Source organism: Capra hircus (assembly GCF_001704415.2).
Source record: "Capra hircus breed San Clemente chromosome X unlocalized genomic scaffold, ASM170441v1, whole genome shotgun sequence".
NCBI lineage: Eukaryota > Metazoa > Chordata > Mammalia > Artiodactyla > Bovidae > Capra > Capra hircus.
The window spans coordinates 27,433,605-27,448,665 of NW_017189516.1; positions in this window are offsets into that span (position 1 = coordinate 27,433,605).

Genomic DNA, 15,061 nt, shown 5'->3' on the forward strand with positions numbered 1-15,061 from the left:
AAATTTTCATGAGTAAGCTAAATATAAGTATTAAGAACAAGTGAATTAAATAGATGTAATTAAGATAAAAGATTATAAATAAACTTTGCAACAATAATTATATTTCATGGTATGTCTTCTTAAAAATAGTTTCTAAAATCTTTTTGGTAACTTGAACTTTAGAGTGAGACTAAGTTAAGTTAAATAATGGATGTTCATTGAGTAAATATATTATTTCCAAATAAGATTAAATATTGAAATACTAATTATTGAACACAGATTTATCTACTTTGATTTTTTACAAAGGAATGAAAGATATTTGGGCTTTTCAGTAAATGTGTTTTGTAACTCATTGAAGAATTTACTACGAGGAAGAACATGCTTCTAGAAACTATGAACTGTATTTGCAGTTTTGCCATCTATAGAATGCCGGTGTTAACAGTTCACAATTCAGTTCAGTTCAGTTCAGTCACTCAGTCGTGTCTGACTCTTTGCGACCCCATGAATTGCAGCACGCCAGGCTTCCCTGTCCATCACCAACTCCCGGAGTTCACTCAAACTCATGTCCATCAAGTCAGTGATGCCATCCAGCCATCTCATCCTCTGTCATCCCCTTCTCCTCCTGCTCCCAATCCCTCACAGCATCAGAGTCTTTTCCAATGAGTCAACTCTTTGCATGAGGTAGCCAAAGTACTGGAGTTTCAGCTTTAGCATCATTCCCTCCAAAGAACACCCAGGACTGATCTCCTTCAGAATGGACTGGTTGGATCTCCTTGCAGTCCATGGGACTCTCAAGAGTCTTCTCCAACACCACAGTTCAAAAGCATCAATTCTTCGGTGCTCAGCTTTCTTCACCGTCCAACTCTCACATCCATACATGACTACTGGAAAAACCATAGCCTTGACTAGACGGACCTTTGTTGGCAAAGTAATGTCTCTGCTTTTGAATATGCTATCTAGGTTGGTCATAACTTTTCTTCCAAGAAGTAAGCGTCTTTTAATTTCATGGCTGCAATCACCATCTGTGGTGATTTTGGACCTCCAAAAAATAAAGTCTGACACTGTTTCCACTCTTTCCCCATCTATTTCCTATGAAGTGATGGGACTGGATGCCATGATCTTCGTTTTCTGAATGTTGAGCTTTAAGCCAACTTTTTCACTCTCCTCTTTCACTTTCATCAAGAGGCTTTTTAGTTCCTCTTCACCGTCTGCCATAAGGGTGATGTCATCTGCATATCTGAGGTCATTGATATTTCTCCTGGCAATCTTGATTCCAGCTTGTGCTTTTTGCAGCCCAGCATTTCTCATGTTGCACTCTGCATATAAGTTAAATAAGCAGGCTGACAATATACAGCCTTGACGTACTCCTTTTCCTATTTGGAACCAGTCTGTTGTTCCATGTCCAGTTCTAACTGTTGCTTCCTGACCTGCATATAGGTTTCTCAAGAGGCATGTCAGGTGGTCTGGTATTCCCATCTCTTTCAGAATTTTCCACAGTTGATTGTGATCCACACAGTCAAAGGCTTTGTCATAGTCAATAAAGCAGAAATAGATGTTTTTCTGGAACTCTTTTGCTTTTTTGATGATCCAGTGGATGTTGGCAATTTGATCCCTGGTTCCTCTGCCTTTTCTAAAACCAGCTTAAACATCAGGAAGTTCACGGTTCACCTATTGCTGAAGCCTGGCTTGGGCAATTTTGAGCATTACTTTACTAGCACGTGAGATGAGTGCAATTGTGCGGTAGTTTGAGCATTCTTTGGCATTGCCTTTCTTTGGGATTGGAATGAAAACTGACCTTTTCCAGTCCTGTGGCCACTGCTGAATTTTTCAAATTTGCTGGCATATTGAGTGCAGCACTTTCACAGCATCATCTTTTAGGATTTGAAATAGCTCAACTGGAATTCCATCACCTCCACTAGCTTTGTTCCTAGTGATGCTTCCTAAGGCCCACTTGACTTTGCATTCCAGGATGTCTGGCTCTAGGTGAGTGATCACACCATCGTGATTATCTGGGTTGTGAAGATCCTTTTGTACAGTTCTTCTGTGTATTCTTGCCACCTCTTCTTAATATCTTCTGCTTCTGTTATGTCCATACCATTTCTGTCCTTTATCGAGCCCATCTTTGCATGAAATATTCCCTTGGTTTCTCTAATTTTCTTGAAGAGATCTCTAGTCTTCCCCATTCTATTGTTTTCCTCTATTCCTTTGCATTGATCTCTGAGGAAGGCTTTCTTATCTCTTCTTGCTATTCTTTGGAACTCTGCATTCTGATGCTTATATCTTTCCTTTTCTCCTTTGCTTTTCGCTTCTCTTCTTTTCACAGCTATTTGTAAGGCCTCCCCAGACAGCCATTTTGCTTTTTTGCATTTCTTTTCCATGGGGATGGTCTTGATCCCTGTCTCCTGTACGATGTCACGAACCTCATTCCATAGTTCATCAGGCACTCTATCTATCAGATCTAGTCCCTTAAATCTATTTCTCACTTCTACTGTATAATCATAAAGGATTTGATATAATCATAAGGGATTTGATTTAGGTCATACCTGAATGGTCTAGTGGTTTTCCCTACTTTCTTTTATTTAAGTCTGAATTTGGCAATAAGCTTACTTAATTTTCACCAACAATTAAGTTTCTAAGGCTTAAGAATTATAATTTGTATTTGTAATTAGATCTACTAGAAATACAGGCATAGCTTGTTTTATTGTGCTTTGCTTAATTGTGCTTCTCAGTTTGCAGGTTTTTTTCCTTCAAATTGAAGGTTTATGGCAACCTTGCATTGAGCAAGTCTATTGGTGCCATTTTTCTAACAGCTTTTTCTCACTTCATGTCTCCATATCACACTTTAATAGTTGTTACAGTATTTCAAACTTTTTCATTATTATTATTTTGTTATAGTGATCAGTGAACAGCAATCTTTGGTGTTAGTATTGCATCTACTTTGGGGAACCACATATCAACAATGAACTTAATTTATAATCGTTGTGTGTGTTCTGATTGTTCCATCAACCAGCCTTTCCCCCATCTCTCTCCTTCTCCTTCGTCCTCCCCATAACCTGAGACACAACAATATTGAAATAGGGACAATTAATAACCCTACAATGGCCTCTAAGTGTTCAACTGAAAGAAAGAGTCACACAGCTCTCACTTTAAATCAAAGCTAGAAATAATTAAGCATAGTGAGGAAATCATGTTGAAAGCTGAGAGAGGCCAAAAGCTAGGCTTCTTGTGCCAGACAGTTAGCCAAGTTGTGAATAAAATGGAAAAGTTCTTGAAGGAAATTAAAAGTACTATTCCAGTGAACACACAAATGGTAAGAAAGCTAAATAGACTCTTTGCTAGTATAGAGAAAGTTTTAGATGTCTGGAGAGAAGATCAGACCAGCCACAACATTCCCTTAAGCTAAAGCATAACCCAAAGCAAGGCCCTAACTCTCTTCGGTTCTACAAAGCTGACAGCAGGTAAGGAAGCTGCAGAAGAAACGTTTGAAGCTAGCAGAGGTTGGTTCCTGAAGTTTAAGAAATGAAGCCATCTCTGTTACAAAGAATGCAAGATGAAAAACCAAGTGTTGATGTAGTAGCTGCAGCAAGTTTATCCAGAAAATCTATCTAAAATTATGAGTTAATAAAGGTGGCTACACTAAACAACAACAACCAGGTTTCCCTGGTGGCTCAGACGGTAAAGAAACTGCCTGAAATGCATGAGACCTGGGTTCAATCCTTGAGTCAGGAAGATCCCCTGGCGAAGGGAATGGCAACCCACTAGAAAATTCCATGGACAGAGGAGCCTAGTGGGCTACAGTCCATGTGGTCACAAAGAGTCAGACACAACTGAGCGACTAACACACACTAAACAACAGGTTTCCAATGTATAAGAAACAGCCTTTTCTCAGAAGGTGCCATCTAGAACTTTCATAGCTTGAAAGGAGAAATCAAGTGTATCTATACAATGGAATATTACTCAGCTATGCAAAAAAAAAAAAGATTTTCTCATATATGCTACAACATGGATAAACCTAGAAAACATTATGTTAAGTGAAATAAATCAGATGCAAAAGGTCAAATATTACATGATTCCACTTATGAGGTACCTGTAACAGGAAAATTCATAGAGACAGAAAGTAGAATAGAGGTAACCAGGGGCTGAGGGGAAGAGGAATGAGAAATTGTTGTTTGATGATTACAGAGTTCCTGTTTGAGGTGATGAAAAAGTTTTATAAATACATAGTGGTGATGGTTGTACAACCTTGTGAATGTAATTAATACCAGTGAATTATGCTCTTGAGATCACCAAAATGGAAATTTAAATTATATATGTATGTGTGTATGTGTATTTACCATACCACAGTTTTAAAAATTAATAATGTAATATACTAAAAAATACTGAATTGTACACTTTAAATGGTATAATATTTTATACCATTTAACACTTTAAATGGCACATATAAATTGTATAATATATGAGTTATATCTCAATAAAGCTGCTTTTAAAAAAGAAAAAGTGAGCACATTGTTCTGCATCTTGCTGTTTTACTTTTAGCAATATATCCTAGCAAACTTTCTAAATCAGAACATAGATAAACTCCTTGTTCTTATTTTTTAATTTACTTATTTATCATAGCTGTGGTTGTGCAGATATACTATGGTTTATTAAGCAGTCCTCTAAGACTAGACACATGGGTTTCTTCCAATCTTTTGCTATTCCAGACAGTGCTACAGTGAATGCTTGTACACACATGTGATTGCATCCCATGAACATATCAAGTCTAATCATATTACTTATGAATTTTAACTAATCTCTTTTTTTTTTAATTTTTTTTCCTTTATTTTAATTTACAATACTGTATTGGTTTTGCCATACATTGACATGAATCCACCATGGGTGTACATGCGTTCCCAAACATGAACCCCCCACCCACCTCCCTCCCCATAACGTCTCTCTGGGTCATCACCGTGCACCAGCCCCAAGCATGCTGTATCCTGCGTCAGACATAGACTGGCGATTCGATTCTTACATGATAGTATACATGTTTCAATGCCATTCTCCCAAATCATCCCACCCTCTCCCTCTCCCTCTGAGTCCAAAAGTCCGTTATACACAGCTGTGTCTTTTTTGCTGTCTTGCATACAGGGTCGTCATTGCCATCTTTCTAAATTCCATATATATGTGTTAGTATACTGTATTGGTGTTTTTCTTTCTGGCTTACTTCACTCTGTATAATCAGCTCCAGTTTCATCCATCTCATCAGAACTGATTCAAATGTATTCTTTTTAACAGCTGAGTAATACTCCATTGTGTATATGTACCACAGCTTTCTTATCCATTCATCTGCTGATGGACATCTAGGTTGTTTCCATGTCCTGAATTTTAACTAATCTCTTAAGTGAGAATTAAAATGTCCAATTATTATAATTAAGGTTGAGAGTTTTTTGTGTGCTTTAGGGCCATTCATATTTCTTTTTTCTGTGAATTGCGTATGGGCCTGTTGCTATTCTACTGGGGTGGTTGGTCTTTTTTAAATTCCCTTTTTAAGGAACTTTTATATATTAGGAAAGTTAGTCCTTTGCCTTCAATAAAAATTACAAAGATTATTCTCAGTTTGTAATTTGTCTTTTGATTTTACTTATTTTTTATGCTTAAGTTTGAGTTTTTTATAGTCAAATTTATCAAATTTTGAGTCATTCATAAAAAGTCATCCCTGCTGCAAAGTTATCAAGGAATTTGCCCAGTTTTCTTCAATTAGTTTTAATTATTTTAATTTTTATATCTAAAAATTTAAATGGAGTTCATCCAGGCACATATTGTAAAGTATGGATTCAGCTGTATCTTTTTCCAGATGTCAGACATCAGCTTTAGCTGTTTCAACAACAGATTTTAAAATGAAGGTCATATTTACCTGAATACTTGAAATTCCATTTTTATTGTATACTCATTTCTGATATATATTGTTTTTGTTTTGGAGTGTTTTCTTTTTTCTTCCTTTTTTGGCATGCCCTGTGGCTTGTGAGATCTTAGTTCTCCAACCAGGGACTGTACTGGGGCCATGGCAGTGAAAATGCCACATCCTAACCACTGGAAAGGAAGTTAAAAGTGAAAGTTGCTCAGTTGTGTCCAACTTTTTGGTGGCTCAGATGGTAAAGCGTCTGTCTACAATGTGAGAGACCAGGGTTTGATCCCTGGGTTGGGAAGATTCCCTGGAGAAGGAAATGGCAACCCACTCCAGTACTCTTGCCTTGAAAATCCCATGGACGGAGGAGCTTAGTGCAGGCTATACTATCCATGGGGTCACAAAGAGTGGGGCACGACTGAGTGACTTCACTTTCACTTTCACTTTTGTGACCCCAAGGACTGTAGCCTGCTAGGCTCCTCCGTCCATGGAATTCTCCAGGCCAGAATGGTGGAGTGGATAGCTGCTCCTTTCTCCAGGGGATCTTCCCAACCCTGGGATTGAACCCAGGTCTGCTGCATTTCAGGCAGATTCTTTACTGTCTGGGCCACCAAGGAAGCCCCCTAACCACTGGACTGCCAGGGAATTCCCTGGTAAATATTGTTTTTATTTCTGGACTTTTTATTCTAGTCCCTTTGTCTGTTCATACACTATTATCACACTGTTTTCATTAGTAACTTTAAAAAATTACATCTTCATATGCACCCAGGCTAGTTCTCTCTCACTCCTCTTCCTTTTTAGAGTTCTTCTGGCTGTCTTCACTTATTTTCCTACCCTGTACTCTTTTATCACTACTTTAACCAAGCAGGACCCTATGGGGCTATCCTGGGACAGAACCCTCCCCCATATCCTCTGTTGTAGCTCCTCTGTGAAGTATCTAGATAATAGTGTCTTTTGCACATTTCTGGAGTTGTTTTGCAGATGTAAGAAACTCCACCAAATGGAAGAAATTAATTACATGATGACCATGAGCATGTAGGCCCGAGGCCTACTGGTGCCTAAAGGACTGATATCAAGAAGCAGAAGATATTAAGAAGAGGTGGCAAGAATACACGGAAGAACTATACAAAAAAGATCTTCATCACCCAGATAATCATGATGGTGTGATCACTCACCTAGAGCCAGACATCCTGGAATGTGAAGTCAAGTGGGCCTTAGGAAGCATCACTACGAACAAAGCTAGTGGAGGTGATGGAATTCCAGTGGAGCTCTTTCAAATCCTAAAAGATGATGCCGTGAAAGTGCTGCACTCAATATGCCAGCAAATTTGGGAAACTCAGCAATGGCCACAGGACTGGAAAAGGTCAGTTTTCATTCCAATCCCAAAGAAAGGCAATGCCAAAGAATGCTCAAACTACCACACAATTGCACTCATCTCACATGCTAGCAAAGTAATGCTCAAAATTCTCCTAGTCAGGCTTCAATAGCATGTGAACATCCAGATGTTCAAGCTGGTTTTAGAAAAGGTAGAGGAATCAGAGATCAAATTGCCAACATCCGTTGGATCATTGAAAAAGCAAGAGAGTTCCCCCAAAACATCTATTTCTGCTTTATTGACTATGCCAAAGCCTTTGACTGTGTGGATCACCACAAACTGTGGAAAATTCTGAAAGAGATGGGCATACCAGACCACCTGACCTGCCTCCTGAGATATCTGTATCCAGGTAAAGAAACAACAGTTAGAAATGGACATGGAACAACAGACTGATTCCAAATCAGCGAAGGAGTATGTCAAGGCTGTATATTGTCACCCTGCTTATTTAACTTACATGCAGAGTACAACAAGAGAAATGCTGGGCTGCAAGAAGCACAAGCTGGATTCAAGATTGCTGGAAGTAATATCAATAACCTCAGATACACAGATGACAGCACACTTATGACAGAAAGCAAAGAAGAACTAAAGAGCCTCTTGATGAAAGTGAAAGAGTGAAAAAGTTGGCTTAAAACTCAACATTCAGAGAACTAAGGGCATCCGGTCCCCTTACTTCATGGCAAATAGATGGGGAAACAATGGAAACAGTGAGAGACTTTATTTTCTTGGGCTCCAAAATCAATGCAGATGGTGACTGCAGCCATGAAATTAAAAGATGCTTGTTCCTTGGAAGAAAAGCTATGACCAACTTAGATAGCATATTAAAAAGCAGAGACCATTACCAACAAAGGTCCAGCTAGTCAAAGCTATGGTTTTTCCAGTAGTCATGTATGGATGTGAGAGTTGAACTATAAAGAAAGCTGAGCACTGAAGAATTGATGTGTTTGAACTGTGGTGTTGGGGAAGACTCTTGAGAGTTCCTTGGACTGCAAGGAGATCCAAGCAGTCCATCCTAAAGGAAATCAGTCCTGAATATTCATTGGAAGGACTGATGCTGCAGCTGAAACTCTAATACTTTGGCCACCTGATGTGAAGAAGTGACTCATCTGAAAAGACCCTGATGCTGGGAAATGTTGAAGGCAGGAGGAGAAGGGGATGACACAGGATGAGATGGTTGGATGGCATCACCAACTCAATGGACATGAGTTCGAATAAACTCCAGGAGCTGGTGATGGACAGGGAGGCCTGGCGTGCTGCAGTCCATGGAGTCGTAAAGAGTCTGACACAACTGGGCGACTGAACTGAACTGAAAGGACCCCAGTTACCCTGTTAACCCCTGTTACCTCACCATCAACCAATCAGAGAACTGTGCAGGAGCTGATCACTTGCCCTGGGACTCCTCCTCCCTCCCCCTGTTGCTGTTGTTCAGTGGCTCAGTCGCGTCCGACTCTTTGCGACCCCATGAACTCCAGGCACCCCCGTCCATCACCATCTCCCGGAACCTGCTCAAACTCATGTCCATTGAGTCGATGGTGCCATGCCATCTCATCCTCTGTTGTCCCCTTCTCCTCCTGCCTTAAATCTTTCCCAGCATCAGGGTCTTTTCTAATGAGTCAGTTCTTCACATCAGGTGGCCAAAGTATTGGAGCTTCAGCTTCAGCATCAGTCCTTCCAATTAATAGTCAAGGTTGATTTCCTTTAAGATTGACTGGTTTGATCTCTTTGTAGTCCAAGGGACTCTCAAGAGTCTTCTCCAGCACCACAGTTCAAAAGCATAAATTCTTCAGCGCTCAGCTTTCTTTATGGTCCAACCCTCCACTGGCCTTTAAAAATGCTTTGCTGAGCCCCACTGGGGTGTTCAGGCTTTCTGAGCATTAGTTGTCCTGAACTACTTGTGTGGCAACTTAAATGCTGCACTTTCTTCTACCACAACCTGGTGAAACTGTGCATCTCAGACTGAGACTTGAACTCACATGCCAGGACTTGAACACGACCAAACCCAGATTGGGACTTGAACCCATGGTCTTTTAACTGAGATTACACCTGGTCTCAGGACTTACTGAAGCTCAGCTTCTTGATGTCTCATCTCAGAATGAATTCAGGGAGAAACAAAGTGATAGGTAAGAAGTGGATTTACTTAGAGAAAAACACACTCCACAGACAGAGTGTGGGCTAGCTCAGAAGGTGAAAGCGGCACTAAGATATGGGATTGTCAGTTTTTATGGGGTTGAGTAATTTCTTAGGCTAATTAGTGGGAATAGTATTCCAGCTATTTGGGGGAGCGGGTGGGGATTTCCAGGAATTGAGCCACTGCCCACTTTTTCACCTTTATGGTTGGCCTTGGAACTGTCATGGTGCCTGTGGGTGTGTCATTTAGCTTGTTGATGTGTATATAATGAGGCTCAAGGTCTAGTGGAAGTTGACTGTCTCTCAACTTGGATCTATTTGGTTCTAATCAGTTTATGTCAAGTCCTTGAACTATGTCATTCTTTTAAAATTTGTGACCTGCCCCATTCCCTCCTGTTTCACCATGTCAGTAGTTTGGTTTTACTGGGCATAGGTAAGCAGACCCAAGTTTGGTTTGGTAACACTATCTTATAACCATTTATCTCTCAAACAAGCAGGATTCTATGGGGCCCTCCCTGGTACAAATCCTTATCATGTCCCTCATTTCTTGTTTATAGGAAATAGGCTTCATTCATCCCCCTTGACCTTCTCTGAGTTCCAAAGGGCAGATTCAAACATTTGCTAATCAGGGAAGGAAACTGATGCAGAAACAAGGGAGGAGACATCAAGAGACAATAGTGCAGGACTTCCTTGGTGGTCCAGTGGCAAAGAATTCATTTGCCAGTGCAGGAGACAGGAGTTCGATCCCTGCTCTGGGAAGATTCCACATGCCAACGGGAGTGGGGGCGGGCAACTAAGCCTGCGTGCCACAACTACTGAACCCATGCTCTGCAGCCTGAGGGCCACAAGTACTGAGCTCATATGCTACAACTACTGAAGCCCCTGGGCTCTAGAGCCCATACTCCATGACAAGAGAAACCACTGCAGTGAGAAGCCCTTGCATTGCAACTAGAGAGTGGTCCCTGCTTGCTGCAACTAGAAAAAGCCTGCAGGTAGCAATGAAGACCCAGCACAGGCAAAAATAAAAATGAAGTCGCTCAGTCGTGTCCAACTCTTTGCAACCTCATGGACTGTAGCTTATCAGGCTCCTCCATCCATGGGATTTTCCAGGCAACAGTACTGGAGTGGGCTGCCATTTCCTTCTCCAGAGGATCTTCCTGACCCAGGGATAGAACCCAGATCTCCCACACTGTAGGCAGATGCTTTACCATCTGAGCCACCAGGGCAAAAATTAAACTATGTTTAAAAAAAAATCAACTTAAAAAAAATAATGCAGCCTTGGGGCAGGGTCCTGATTCCTCTTCAAGGACTACACATAACAATACTTTGAGTTCTGCAGGAATTAAGGCTCCCACCCAGGTGGAGTATAGTAACTTCAGGTAACTTTTGCCTATAAAAACTTTTCCCCTAAAACTGAAACCATGCACCTCTGATTGGGACTTGAACCCAGTCTAAACCCAGATTGGGACTTGAACCTATAGTCTTTTAATTAGAATCACTCACCTGGTGTCTGGACTTACTGAGGCTCAAGCTCTTTTCTGTCTTGGCACAGAAGGAATTCAGTGAAAGGCAAAGTGATAGGTAAGAAGTAGATTTATTAATATAGGCCACTTCTGAGAGATGCAAGTGGGCAGGGAGCAGGCTCTACCCCAAGGATTAAGTGGGTTATATTTTTATAATCAAAGGAAAGTGGGTTTGGGGGAAAAGACTGCTTCTTCCTTATTCTTTGAGTAGACATCAGGCTTACATCATTAGCTCCTTCTTCGCATTGGGCAGGAGAGTGTCTGATCCTTTGAGGTCACACTAGGACCATCATAGTGCTTATTCAAATCAGCAGAAGGGTGGTAACATTTTTTCTTTCATTTAATGACCTGGGGTATATCTCATGCTTTTATTTATGACTCTATAGTTAAGCAAGCCAGCTTCATTCCACAACATTCCAATAGCTTTCTTGAGCGATCATTAACTTACAGTGGTCTTCCAAAGTTCTCTATGTTCCTCTCTCTATCTATAATCCCACTGAGACTTCTACAACTACCTGTATAACTATCTTCTTCTATCCCTATCAAAACCATCAGGAAGTTTGGGGGTTTTGAGCATAAGCCACCTTCTCTCTGCATCAGTTCAGTTTAGTTCAGTTGCTCAGTCGTGTCCAACTCTTTGCGACCCCATAAATCGCAGCACGCCAGGCCTCCCTGTCCATCACCAACTCCCGGAGTTCACTCAGACTCACGTCCATCGGGTCAGTGATGCCATCCAGCCATCTTATCCTCTGTCATCCCCTTCTCCTCCTGCCCCCAATCCCTCCCAGCATCAGAGTCTTTTCCAATGAGTCAACTCTTTGCATGAGGTGGCCAAAGTATTGGAGTTTCAGCTTTAGCATCATTCCTTCCAAGGAAATCCCAGGGCTGATCTCCTTCAGAATAGCCTGGTTGGATCTCCTTGCATAGCCCTGCAGTGAAACTTTCTTTGCTCTGAACTCTGATGTTTCAGTTTGTTTGGCCTCACCGTGTGTGAGGCACAGGAATTTGTGTCTAGTAATAGCCAACAGGCTAGAATCAAGTTTGCAACATTATCTACTCCATTTTATCAAGTCTGCATTTTTTAGCAGAAATTGAATAAATCATTTGCAATTGGGCTTCCCTTGTGGCTCAGCTGGCAAAGAATCTGCCTGCAATGTGGGAGACCTGGGTTCAATCCCTGGGTTGGGAAGATGCCCTGGAGAAGGGAAAGGCTCCACACTCCAGTATTCTGGCCTGGAGAATTCCATGGACTGTATAGTCCATGGAGTCATAAAGAGTTGGACACGACTGAGAGACTTTCACTTTCACTTGCAATAAAATGGTCAGTGCAACTTGGTAAACAAGTTTTTTTACTTAAGCACTTAATCTTTATAAACATAACATTCCCTAATTTCTATAACTGTTCATCTACTATTGGACACTTTCTGTTGTCCCCTATTGTTTCTACTCCTTTTCAACATGAAAAACAAAACAAAAACCCTACAATGAATATCTTTATGCATAAAGACTCTTTATATTGTCTTTGGCACTGGTCTTTAGCGGGATTAATGAAGTGGCATCTATAAGATTGTGCAGACATATTATCAAACTTTTTACTTGTTTATATTCTTACAAGCTAGTGCATGCAGCATCAGCTTTGCTACACTTTTCTCATCAGCAATTGATTACCTCAGTGCTTTGAAAGGTCACTTAGAGTCTAAGTCTTGGAGTATTTTAAGTATGCAAATGTGAGATGAGTGGGCTCCATTGGGTTGGGATTAGTTGTAACCAATGGGGGAGGTTAGATTGCCCAGCGACTGTGAATTGTTCTTCTGTTTGTTTTTATGTCTGCTTTTTGCTTTTCTTAATTCTGACTAAATTATGTTTTAACAAATAAGGTTTTCAAAGACAGTGAGGAAAGGTAGAGATCAGGAAGGAATAGTTTTATTACAGTTTCATTATGGATTAAATAGAAACTGTTCTCTATTTTGAATAAGTTACTCATAAACTTTTGGAACCCATTGAAAAACTGGAAGCTACATGAATTATGTTTTAGTACAGTGGGTAGGGGCTTCCCTGATAGCTCAGTTGGTAAAGAATCTGCCTGCAATGCAGAAGACCCTGGTTCAATTCCTGGGTTGGGAAGATACCCTGGAGAAGGGACAGGCTACCCACTCCAGTATTCTTGGGATTCCCTTGTGGCTCAGCTGGTGAAGAATCCTGCTGCAATGTGGGAGACCTGGGTTCGATCCCTGGATTGGGAATTTCCCCTGGAGAAGGGAAAGGCTACCCACTCCAGTACTCTGGCCTGGAGAATTCCATGGACTGTATAGTCCATGGGGTTGGATACGACTGATCGACTTTCACTTTCACTTCACAGTGGGTAGGTAAGACACCAGTATTCACAGTGAAAATGCTTATTAGTGCTGACTGAAAAAAAAAAAAAACCTATTCAAAATAGGAATTAATTTAAAAAATCAGGAGGATCGTAGCACCTTTTGAAGTCTGTGTACACAATTTACACGTTAAACCATTCATCACTGAGCCAACAAAATAACAGCTTTTTTGGTACTGGGAAAGAAAAAACACACTAGTAAAATAAATTATACAACTAACTTGGTTGAGGTAATGGCAAGGGTATATCACTGTAAGAAAACAAAAGGAAGAGTATTTAAAAATTTCCTTCTCAACCCTTAAGTGCGCTACAGAAATAATTGCCTTTAATTCATTTTTGGACATGTTTAGGATGCATTTTAGATTCAAAAGTTCATTTTTTGGCATCTTAAGAGCAGTGTTTTGTTTCCATTTTCTCCCTCTTTTCTCCATAATCATTTGATGCTAAATATCATTGCCTTGACAGGAAAGTGACTTCTTTCTGTAGTTGGCAGATAGTGCTAGAAGTAGATGAAAGTGTTTGGATGTCATTGGCCCAGTCAATCCTCTTCCAATTTGTAATTGTGCTCTTCTGATTTGTAATTTTTCTCTCTTCTTTCAGTGGCCCATCATTTGCTATTTCTCTTATCTGTTAGCACCTCACTGGGAGTGGGGAGGCAATGGGGAGGAAGTCGTTTATGAACTCAAAAGTGTTAACTCTTGGAAAAAATTTCAGTGACGACCTCAGAAGTTATGTCCCTGAAAGTTATTTTGTTTCCAAAACATGTAATTGTGGAGCCTTATACCTTCCCTTGTGGCTCAGCTGGTAAAGAATCTGCCTGCAATGCGGGAGATCTGGGTTCGATCCCTGGGTTGGGAAGATGCCCTGGAGAAGCGAAAGGCTCCCCACTCCAGTATTTTGGCCTGGAGAATTCCATGAACTGTATAGTCCATGGTCACAAAGAGTCGGACATGACTGAGCAACTTTTACTTTCATACCAAGGTCACAGGTATGGAGCCCTCCACCAAGGTTCAGTTCAGTTCAGTTCAGTTCAGTCGCTCAGTCGTGTCCGACTCTTTGAGACCCCATGAATTGCAGCACGCCAGGCCTCCCTGTCCATCACCAACTGCCAGAGTTCACTCAGACTCATGTCCATCGAGTCCGTGATGCCATCCAGCCATCTCATCCTCGGTCGTCCCCTTCTCCTCCTGCCCCCAATCCCTCCCAGCATCAGAGTCTTTTCCAGTGAGTCAACTCTTCGCACGAGGTGGCCAAAGTACTGGAGCTTCAGCTTTAGCATCATTCCTTCCAAAGAAATCCCAGGGCTGATCTCCTTCAGAACGGACTGGTTGGATCTCCTTGCAGTCCAAGGGACTCTCAAGAGTCTTCTCCAACACCACAGTTCAAAAGCATCAATTCTTCGGCGCCCAGCTTTCTTCACAGTCCACAGAATAAAAATCTCTGGAACTGACCAAAGCCCATAGCAACTGTTGCCTGAGCCTCCAGATCTAAACCAGCCAGTTCTCTGACCCGAAGTAGGTGAAATACCTACTGGATTACCCACCCTATAGCATCCTAAAGTGAAAGTGAAAGTTGCTCAGTCGTGTGGGACTCTTTGCGACCCCATGAACTATACAGTCCATGGAATTCTCCAGGCCAGAATACTGGAGTGGGGAGCCTTTCCCTTCTCCAGGGCATCTTCCCAACCCAGGGATTGAACCCAAGCCTCCCACACTGCAGGCAGATTCTTTACCAGCTGAGCTACAAGGGAAGCCCATATGGCATCCTGCTGCTGCTGCTAAGTTGCTTCAGTCGTGTCCAAC